The following is an 11,748-nucleotide window of genomic DNA, read 5'->3' on the forward strand; positions in this document are numbered from 1 at the left end:
GCTATTGGTGGATCGGCCATTGAGTTCATGGTTTCCATTTTACGTGACAAGGTATTCTCCTTTCATGTTTCATGCAAAAAAGTTGGTCTACACATTCTTGCTCTTCGGTCTTTCGCTTGTGAGCATTTTAAGTGTTTCTTCCACCTTTGGGGCCATGGTGGTCCAAATTGGAGACGTGAGGTCTTGATTTGGAGAGAAGAGTGTGATGCTGAATGGATTTTTGTTAGTCCTACCAAGCGTCGCGCGACAATGGGTATGTTGGCCATGCATAAACCTCCTGTCGAATCTTCTCTCAAGTCTGCCACTAGTTGCAGGAAGAAACTTTCATTCGCTACGTTTCAAAAATATCTTGCATGCAAGGGTTATCAATAACCTACCACGCAAACATGCATTGACACTATCCAGGATGCGGATTATGTTCTTAATCAACGTGAGCGTGTCATCATTCATCTCCTCCGGCGCCGGAGCTCCGGTGGACGGTGGCAACTCCGCCAATCTATTTTGGAACGGTCCCTCCGCCACCCGCTCGATCTGCGTCAATCTCGCAAGAGCTGGTTCCTCAATCTTCGGTGCACCTGTTGGGCGGGTCTGGGATTTCTTCAAATCACCACCCTCCTGATTTGCCAGCAATTGATGGGCCCATTGTGTCATCAAGAGCCGTTTCTACCCAGCCCAGCAGCCCACCTTCTGAGTCACACGTCATTTCTCTGGGCCCAGTCAATGCCGAATCTCCCAATGCATGGCAAGTCAATCAAAATCGTAACTTATCTCCCACCTGAATATTGGGCCGGTCTGTTGAGGATTTGGATGGATTTTCTTCTATGGTTGATGAAATGGCGTTTAATGTCTGGAAATGCCACAACTGCTTTTCTATTGCACATATCACCTCCAGTTGCACCAATCAAACGCCCTGTCACCGTTGTTTTTGGCTAGGCCATAGGGCAAAATCTTGCACAGGATCTGCACCGGCAGGAGGTTTTAGGTGGGTCCCGCGGGTCATTGAGAGTCCATCTGATAGCCCACCACCGGCTTTACGGCTTAATGCCTCGAGTTCCCTCCACCCTACCGCTGCCGCCTGCCCATTGATACGTCCCGTTGACGAGTTGCATCTTGCATCGTCATCAGAGCCTACTGTGCCTCCACCTTCGCCACCCCCATTACCTCCATCCCCTCCAGCTCCGCCTCCGCCTCCGCCACCACCACCATTACCACCATCTCCCCCAGCTCCTCCATCCGCCCCGTGACCAGATACGCCGTCAACACCTCCACCATTGCCGAGTTCACCGTCAGCAACTTCTCCGACGATGACCAACTTTGAGCTGGATCCTCTGCCGTACGCGCCACCGGGCTTCGAGATCATCGATGGAGGGCCGCTATGTCTCCCTCGCACCTTTTTTGCTCCAGCTGTTGCGCCTAACAGCAGGCATGAGGAGTATGCGATTGGCATCATCGAGCCAGCGCCGCTGCCAGAGGAGATTCAAATCTACCGTAACATGGTTAGTGACTTTGTTGTTAATCAGTTGGAGAGAGATGTTCTCGATGTTCAGCCATGCATTCAGGGAGTCAGATTGTTCCGTTTCCATAGTGCAATCTCTAGGCAAGTTATGGTGGATCATCCACCCTTTGATTTGGGCAATGATCGCTTTGTTCGTTTTATTCCGCATGATGAGGGGATCAATTACAGAGTTGTTCAGGGTTTTCGCCATGGTTGGGTCATGCTCTTGGGAGTTCCTCTGGATTATCGTAGGCCGCAATATATTGCAAATGTGATTAGCACTTTTGGTCGCTTCCACTCTTGGCATCAGGCCGATCCTCTGCTGGCGCGGACTCTGGCATATGTGTCCTTCCATGCCCCCTATATGGTGCCTCGAGGTGTGGTTTATCGGGAGTTCGGAGATTTTGGTGGTACTAGGGTTTCATGGTCTGCTCCAGTCTATGTTTTGTCGGCGGATTTTGCGGAGGTGTTGCCTGCAGATGAAGATCCTATGCCATTCTATGGAAATCCACACACCCTCCCTGGCCAGATGCACTTCAACAATCACAACTGGGTACTGCCGGAGTTTCCTGAGCTAGGTTGGAATGATGTGCCTCCACCTGTTGTTGACAACAATAATGTGCAGCATGAGGCCGTCCCTGACAATGCTTCCGCACCTGAGGAACCTGTTCAGGTTCAGTCTCAAGAGTCCATGGTGTTGCAAGTTTCGGATGATTCAGTTAATAATGGAAATGGCCCTGATGATGTTCACAATGATGATGTTGCTCCCCTACACCTTGTAGCTCAACTTCCAGCTCAGCAAGTTCTCCATATTGGTCGGGTTCTAACGGTTTTTGCCCAATTCTGCCCCCACAGATGCAGTGGACTCCTACTTTCAGTAAGTACATGCAACAATTTGATTCGGCAGTCATCCCGCGACCTTTGCAGATGCCTTTGTTTAACTTCCTTAAGCAACCTTGGAGTCACAACCTTTCTATTAAGGGTATGGCTCTCAGCTTGTTGCCGCCACCGTCTGTCCCTGAGGTCTTCTTTCAGCCTTCATCAGTCAAGCGCCCAGTTGCTCGTGCGCTCTGCTTTGACGAGCCATCTGAATTGTTTGAACCTGTCGCTGAGAAGTTTCAGTTCTCTGCTATGCCTGTTATCAACAATAAGAGATCTCGTAAATTTGCATTTGTTCGCCCGATCATTCTGGATTCCCAGGTCCGTCATAGTGCCCGGCTTCGCACCTTGCGTGATGGTTTTCGTCAAGCGCCCCCAAGCTCAATCATCCCGTAGTCTGTCAAGCGCACCAAGAAGCGCAAAACTAGTGCCCGGCCTGTTCAGTATGCAGCCGCCCCTGATGAGCCAGTTGTGCCTCCTCCAACTGCAATTGGTACACGTCTGCGGATTGCCCCTGAGAAGATCACGGACGAGAAGCTTGTAGCTGATCCTTCTGAAGCCACTCCTTCCAAGGATACTGATGATGAATGAAGTCTGCCACATCATGGGTCGCTGACGAACCCATTTAATCGCCACTTATCTTTGCTTTTGTTACTTGATGTTGAACCATATGAGGCTGCTACGTGGATGTTGTAGGTCATTGCGTGATCTACTTTTGCTTTCATTCCCTTTAGTTTGTAATGAATCAGACAATCTTTAGAGACTGGAAGATATTGTGTTGGAATGGGCGTGGTCTTAACTCTGAAACCAGGCAACTTGAAGTAAAGTAGAAGATAGATAAAGTGGGTGCTGTATTATTTGTTTGCAAGAAACTAAATGCATGCATATCGATCAGCGTTTTCTTAGGAAATTTTGTCCTCGACGCTTTGATAATTTTATGTATATGCCATCGTCTGGGGCTTCTGGTGGTCTCCTGATTATTTGGAATTCGGCTTTCTTTTCTGGGAAATTAATTCAAGCTCACTCCTATGGCATCATTGTGGAATTTGCATCTGCACACACTTCTGAAGTTTGGACTTTAGTGTCAGTTTATGGTCCTTGTCAGAATCCTTCACGAGATGAATTTGCCCAGTGGTTATATAACCTCAACATACAAATTGATGAGAAATGGCTGCTTCTCGATGATTAATTTCATGCGCTCCATGGAAAACCGTAATCTACCAGGGGGTAATTTTAATGATATTTTTCTCTTTAATGAAATTATTGGTCACCTAGGTTTAGTGGAATTACCAATAAAAGGTAGGCAGTTTACTTGGTCCAATATGCAAACAAGTCCTCTTCTTGAGCAGATTGACTGGTTCTTCACCACGGTACCTTGGACCTCTGATCACCCTAATACAATGGTCATGCCCCTAGCACGGACAGCATCGGATCATGTACCTTGTGTGGTCTCTGTCGCCACTTCTATTCCGAAAGCTAAGGTCTTCCGTTTTGAAAATTATTGGGTAAACCTCCCAGGTTTTGCTGAATGTGTCTCTAAAGTTTGGAACATGCCTGTTCAGAGGTCTTCTGCTGCTGGTACAATTTCGAAGATCAAAGCCCTAATTGCTGATTGCAACAAGGTGATCCTATACTTTGATGGTTTGGAGGAACTCCGGGCGCTCACTTGGCCAGAGATAAATTTTCGTAAAATTGTTAAGCTCCATCTTGAGGATATTCTTTGTTTGCAATTTATCTACTAGAAACAGCGTTGTACCATCAAATTCATCAAAGTGGGGGAGGAAAACACGAAATTTTTCCACGCCATGGCTAAAGAATGATACCGAAGGAATACCATCACCTCCACTAAAAATGATGCAGGTGAGGTTGTGAATGATCATCATTAGTTAGCTTCCATGTTTTAGGCTGATTTCAAGCAGCGCATGGGCCAAGCCAAGGGTATTCGCATGGCCTTTGACCTTGATAATCTCCTGACTAGAGTCGAAGGACTTGAGGCTTTATCCAGGCCTTTCACTGATGATGAAGTGGAGGAGGTCATTAAACATTTACCGTCTGACTGTGCCCCTGGCCCAGATGGATTTACAGGCCTTTTCATGAAGAAATGTTGGAGTGTTCTTAAGCTAGACTTTATGAAGTTGGTTGCTGAGTTTTATGAGGGAAATTGCAGCTTGGAATGTCTTAACACATCTCTCATTACTCTCATTCCTAAAAGGTTAAGCCCTGAGACTGTGGGTAACTTTCGGCCAATCTCTTTAACCAATACATGTCTAAAGTTCTTAACCAAACTTCTGGCGAATCGGTTACAGAAAGTAATCCTCCAATGCATCCACCGTAACCAATATGGCTTCCTTAAGTGTCGCTCTATCCAAGACTGCCTTGCATGGTGTTTTGAATATATACACCAGTGCAAAGCTTCAAAGAGGCCCATTGTTTTATTGAAGCTGGATTTCACTAAAGCGTTTGACACGATTGAGCATGATTCCATCCTCAGAATTCTTAAGTACAAGGGCTTTCATGATCGTTGTAATGGCTGGGTCAGTAACCTTCTTTCATATGGTTCTTCTGCGGTACTGTTAAATGGAGTTCCTGGCCAACATTTTCAGTGCAAGTGTGGTGTTCGTCAAGGCGATCCTCTATCGCCTCTTCTCTTTGTCATTGCGGTGGATCTTTTGAAATCTGTGGTGAATGACATGTGCGCTCGTAATATCCTCAGCTTACCAATCCCAACAAGGTCTAATGACTATTCGATTGTTCAGTATGCGGACAACACACTGATAGTTTTGCCAGCGGTTGACAACCAATTGATTGCTCTCAAGGATATGTTACACAATTTTGCTGAATCCACGGGTTTGCGTGTCAACTTCAGTAAATCTTCCCTCATCCCAATGAATGTGTCTGAGGAAGAAGGAATTCGTCTTGCTGCTCTACTTGGATGCTCTGTTGGATCAATGCCCTTCACGTATCTTGGTCTACCCATGAGCACCTCTAGGCCGACCATTTACGATCTGCTGCCTCTTGTTGATCGCATCGAGAGAAGATTATCTCCGACTTCTTGTCTCCTCAACCAAGGCAGTAGGCTTCAACTCCCGCAGTCAACCCTCACGTCCATGCCCATTTACTTTCTCTGCTCATTATCTATACCACAAGGTATCCTCAAGCATATTGAAAGGATTGAACGGCGGTGTCTTTGGAGGGGGAATACCTAAACTCCAAGACAATCTCTAGCTGCATGGGAGTTGGTTTGCAAGCCAAAGAAGTATGGAGGGCTGGGAGTCACTCATTTAGGAGTGCAGAATGAAGCTCTGCTGATCAAACATCTATTCAAGTTCTTCAATAAGAAAGATGTCCCATGGGTTAACATCATTTGGGATTCCTATTATCATTCCTCATCCCCACAAGTTACTTAGGTATGTGGCTCTTTTTGGTGGCGTGATGTGCTCAAGTTGTATGAAAAGTTCTGTTTGCATGCCACACCACAAGTGTATGCTGGAGATACTGTGGTTCTCTGTCTTGATCGTTGGCAAATTCCTCTTCCCTAGACTTCATTCTATTGCCATTGATGACACGATAACAGTCAAGGACTTTTTTTCTTATCAGTCAGCTATTTAAGGTGTCCATCTACCTTTCTATTCGGAGGCATATCTGGAACTAACTCAACTCTAGACTTTGTTACAGCCCATAAGCTTGCAGTCAGAGGAGAAGGATGTTTGGAAATGGCCATCTAAAACTGGAGAGTATCAATCTAATCTCTACTATGAGTTCACCTTCTCCCATTTAAGGATTGACCCAATTTTCAAATATATTTGGAAATTCTCCTTTACCCTCAAGATCAAGGTTTTTGGATGGCTTTTATTGATGGATCGTCTTAACACACGGGACATGATGCAGAGAAGGCACTAGAATATCTAGGATGATACTTGTGTTATCTGCCAGTCTTCCTTTCACGAAGATAGAGTCCATCTCTTTTTCTCTTGCAATTTTAGTCAAAGAGTATGGAATTATCTTGGGATTTCCTGGCTAGCAGCATCCAATCAGTCTACTTTCATGATGGCATCAGCTTCTAGGAAGGATTTCAATAAACCTTTCTATTCTGAGGTGGTCTTTACTGCAACATGGAACATTTGGACGCAGAGGAATGGCAAGATCTTTAGAAATGAGACTCCAAGTTTTGTGCATGATCTTTCCTTACTAGCTCACAGAATCAAATGTAAATATAGGGACAGTCTGTTAGCTTGGATTACCTCTCTCCCCTAACTCTCTTTGTAAGTATGATAGCTCTCTCTGTAACTTTTATTTTCCTTTTCTTTACTTGTACAGAGAACCTTTTATTTTTTTTGGAATGAATAAAGGGCTATGAGGCTATTGCCTTGCAGTATATAGTCAAAAAAAATGCATTAGAGCATGGTCAATAATATAGCGAGCTGATGGCTATATGGAACTGCCATGTCATCTATAGCCATCATCTATATCACTCATACAATATTGTGGGCTATAAGGTTGGCTATTTCCCACAAAAATGTATATAAGGTTGGCTATTGTATTAGTACTTCTTTCCATATCCTCTCTATATCTTTCTTCATATTTATTGTATTTACCTACGAATGCGTATATAGCTAGGCTCTTGCATGAGAGCTCACTCCCCTTACTTTTTCACATCTCTCTCCTCCACATAGGCAAAAATGCCATGTATGTTGGATCTTAGAATGGCTATTAGGTTGGCTCTAAGCATTTAATATTTACATGAGCAAGGTATATGATTGCAAGAGAGTTGCATGCATACTATTTTTTCTTGATCTATGTGTTATAGCCGGGCTATAGAATAAGAGCCCGCTTCACTCTCTTTCCTCTCTTCTCACTCCTCCAAGTAGGATTTTGATGACATGAAAAGTCTTATAGCCAGCTAACTAGGCCTTTTTAAACTTGCTCTTAGTCCCTATATAAATGGAAGGGGGAGTACTATGAGCACTGCATACTCTACTACAGATGTTGTCAGTACTCCACTAGTACTATTTGACAGGGAGCTTAAAAAAGTTACTATTGGACTGGCTATACGTGGCGAAATCCTAGTCGGAAGAGCATGCGCGAGAACAAGCACATTCACGTGGTTGCAAACAAATTGGAAACCATCTCTCTTTGAATACAAATCTAGGAGTACATATGAATCTAACAATATTGATTGGGCGTTATAGAATGTTGATACTTTTTTCTGTAAGTTTGATAAAAGTAGAGATACTTTGACTACACATAAAACTTATATGTAAACTAGAAAAGATCGAAGGGAGTATATTGTACAATCAAAAGCGAAACGAACATTGAATACCTTTATATATGATTTGAGGATACTATGATAACCGGTTCAAAATTTTGAATCCGCCTTAGGTATCACACATGCACCCACTCTTTTTCTCTCGATTTCATCTCGGGGTCTGGAGATCGATTGAAAGAGGAGTAGGGTGGGTACAATGCGTTCTTTTCGCTTATGAACGTGCAATATACTCCCTCTGATCCCCACAGACCACCCCCCACCCCCCGCGGGTCATCTCTATCATAGAAACGGACCAACCCATTATCTCCTTGCACGACACGCAATTGATCTCTCAACATCTGTCAGGACCCTGATTCCAAGTCACATCGATCTAGCTAGTAACACCTCATATCACTTTGCGGCCTCACGCACGGTATCCCCACGGGTGTCGCCTTACCCTGGCCCGGGACTGTTTGCGCCTTTTGGCTCACGTATATGATTGTGTCGCTAGCATCCATATGGCAGAGAACCTGGGCCGACATGGCTAGTCGTGAACCCAAAGCGGCACTAACCTATGGGGACAGGCATACATGATTCACATCGAGCATGTCAGTCAGCAGCGTGTGAATCCGGGCTGTAGCACTGGGCTAACAGGACTCCGGGGAACCCGGGCTGTAGCAGGCTAGGCATGACTCTGGATGTCACCGTGTGACATTTCCCCAAAGGGACAGACATGGGAACGAAGTGAAACACATGCCGGCCAGTCAAGTGTCCTGAGCAGTAGTGCTGGGCTAGCAGGACTCCAGTGAACCGGGCTAGAGCGGACTACTATGGCTCAAGGAAGCACTAGACTACATTTCCCCATAACAGAGGCTGCCAAGGATAAACAACTAGATTGTCGGATCCCACACATAGCAATACACGTCACACGTACGCATAACATGCAAGCATGCGCTGTACAACATGGCATCATCACATAACGCAAATTCATATAGATAAAGGCTCAGAAGAACCACATAGCATTAAATACAAACAGGGGTCACATGACCCATCATTTAGAGCATACAAGCAATGGAAGCACTACATGTCTAAGTATAGACAACTACAAAAGAAAAAGGCTGGGAAGCCTGACTATCTACAAGTCCCTCCCAAGGGTACAAGATCGTAGCTGAGGTAACAAGCTACTCGTCGAAGTCCAAGCGGTACTACTAGTGAGACAGATGTCTCACCTTCAAAACATAAATAAAGCAAACGTGAGTACAAAGGTACTCAGCAAGACTTACTTCAGATCCTATCATACATGCATTTGTATCAAGAAGGTAATGTGGGGTTTAGTTGCAGCAAGCCAGCTTTGACTCAGTGGCTATCCTGTTCTACGACAACGAGAAACTTCTTTGAGATGAGGCAGCACACACGAGTCCACTAATCACCACATCAGTACACTACTATGGATTCATCCTCGTCTCCTTACGAGAAGGCCATCCATAGCACTCACACTTGTCTTGAGCATTTTAGAGTATACACTTAAAGTTGTCTATGTACCACGTATGCGTCCAAGAAGTCCATATCCGAGGACACGGCTATTCGAATAAATCATGATAACCCTACAGGGGTGTACTTCTTCACACACGCTCTCACCACTTATCACCATATACACGTCATGTATCTCGGCAACCTCCAAGCGGAAGCTTGGCGAGGGTGTCGGCCACGACCTGACTAACCACGCAAGACTCTAGTCCAGGTTTATCGCCTATTCGGGTTCCATCCGCAAGGAGATCCGACCGGGGTTTCGCTCACGGCCCCAAACGATGTGTATAGGGTTCCCGAGCCTACCATCTGGGTGCCACTCGGTACACCGGGCCACGTGTGCCTAGTCTGTCCCAAGTCCACCCTGCCGGGTGCCACTCAATAGAAAAATAGCACTACCTACAAACACCAGAAACTATTTGCAACTCCTGGACAGAGATCAAGGCGGTTAATAAGTTGAGAGAGCTTGGAGCGCCCGAAGCCCAATGTGTGGTAGTAGCTAGTCATTAGACAACTTACACAGAACTAAGTTCTTAAGGACGGTCCCAATGAGACAACCCATCATGTACTCCTACATGGCCTCTCACCGCTACATTTACCAAATCGTGTTCACACACTTAACTCTCAGCACCAGAACATATCATAACACTCCAATTCATTTCCGATGAATCAGACCTGACACAACTCTAAGCAATAGCAGGCATGGCATGGTAGGAACACTACATCGCTCAAACAACTCCTACACATGCTAGTGGGTTTTAACTATTTACTGTGGCAATGATAGGTCATGCAGAGGAATGGGTTCAACTACCACAGCATAAAGTAACAGTTGAATCGTTGTTGTCCTAATGCAACGAATGAGAGCAGGAGCGAGAGAGTAGGATTGTATCGGAATGAACAAGGGGTTTTGCTTCCCTGGTAGATCAACGGGGGGCACTGCTTCTCAGACAGGTACTCTCGAACACTCTCTGGAGCAGGACCTATCGAGAGGGAACGGTGCGGCAATCAATACACAAGCATATGCAACAATATGATGCATGAACATGGCATGAGTATGTGATGTTGTTTGAGTTAATGCATGTAGCATTTATTTGGTTGAAGTCCATTTGAACCAAGGGTTCAAATACAACTCCAAAGTAAGCTCTTAAATATGCCATAAGTGTGTTTTCATATATACAGCATGTATAGGTTGGTTTGTCAAGCATGAAAATGGTACAGATGGATAGATTGAGTTTTTCTGATCATTTTTCATATATAAATTATTTCAAGCTGAGCTACGATTGAATTTCTATGAATTTTTGAAGTTTAGAACATTTTCTGGAATTTCTGAATTATTTTAAATCCAGAAAGTCAATTACTGCGTCATGCCTGCATGAGCAGGTCAACGGTGCTGACCAGGTCAAACCTAATGTGTGGGGCCCACACGTCAGTGACACGGTCAGTTAACAGGGGTTATTACTAATCTAATTAAAGGATTAGGGTGCATGGGCCCAGTGTCAGCTTCAGGGATTAATTAAACGGTGATTAGCCTTAAGGTAATCACCTGGCAGGCCAGGCCCACACGTCAGGCCGGCTAGGGTCGTCGGCGGCGACCTCTGGACGCGGCGGCGTCCGTGATTCAGGCCACGGGGGCGACGGCTAAGGCCACTAGGGCGTAGCCTGGGCCCTCGCGCATCTGGTGGGGCAAGTAGTAGGAGGAGGGGTGGCCGGAGCCCGCCGGAGCAGAGCTCGGGGCGGCGGCCGGGGCACGGCTCCGAGCGGGAGCGAGCTACGGGGCACAGCAGGGGCTGAGGTTGGTCGCGTTCGTCTCCTGTAGACGTGCTGACCTCGGTGGTGTGCTCGGTTGTAGGTGCCCATAGGTGTGGCTGAGGTGGCGGCGAGGTGCTATGGCCGTGGTGGTAAAGCTAGCTAGGCAAGGCAATCGAGCTCGAGAAAGGGGGGAAACATAGTAGAGCTCACAGCGATTCGGTGGGCGTGCTCAGCGGCTTGGGGGACGCTCTGGAGGCGACGAGGCGGCACCGGCGATCTCGGGCAGCCGGGGGTAAAGAAGACGGCAGTGACGGCTCCATGGGGCGTCCCCGGTTGCTTGGCTCGTCGAGGACATAGGGGAAGTCACGTCGGAGCTTGCAGACACGGAGAGAGGTTGAGGGGCAGGCGGTGGCTATGGCCATGGCATGTGGCGGCGACGGCAGAGCTGGGGCATTCGCGGGGGAGGGCGACAGAGGCAGGAAGGAGGATTGGAGAGAGCGAGAGAGGCTTGGGGCGGCGCGTGGCGTCGTCCGGAGAGACCGAGGCGTCGGGGGGGAGGGCAGGCAGGCAGGGAGGTGGCGTGGCACCCATGCGCGCGGCGGCGAGCGCGTGCACCTCATCCTTCTGTCATCGCCAGAAAGACGACGATTGGCGGTTGGGCCAGTCGGCTTGCTGGGCCGCCAGGTGAGCGCCTGGTAAGCCTCTTTCCTTTACTCTATTTTGTTTTCTTTTTCTATTTCTGTAATTTGTTTTGATTTAGTTTTAATAACTAAATCATTTTATTTACTTCTGCCAATTTTGTAGGAATTAGTTGGATTGCTCCAAAACTCCTCAACAATTAACAACATTTTTG

The sequence above is a fragment of the Triticum urartu genome, chromosome 7 (genome assembly GCF_003073215.2).
Source record: "Triticum urartu cultivar G1812 chromosome 7, Tu2.1, whole genome shotgun sequence".
NCBI classification, from domain to species: Eukaryota; Viridiplantae; Streptophyta; class Magnoliopsida; order Poales; family Poaceae; genus Triticum; species Triticum urartu.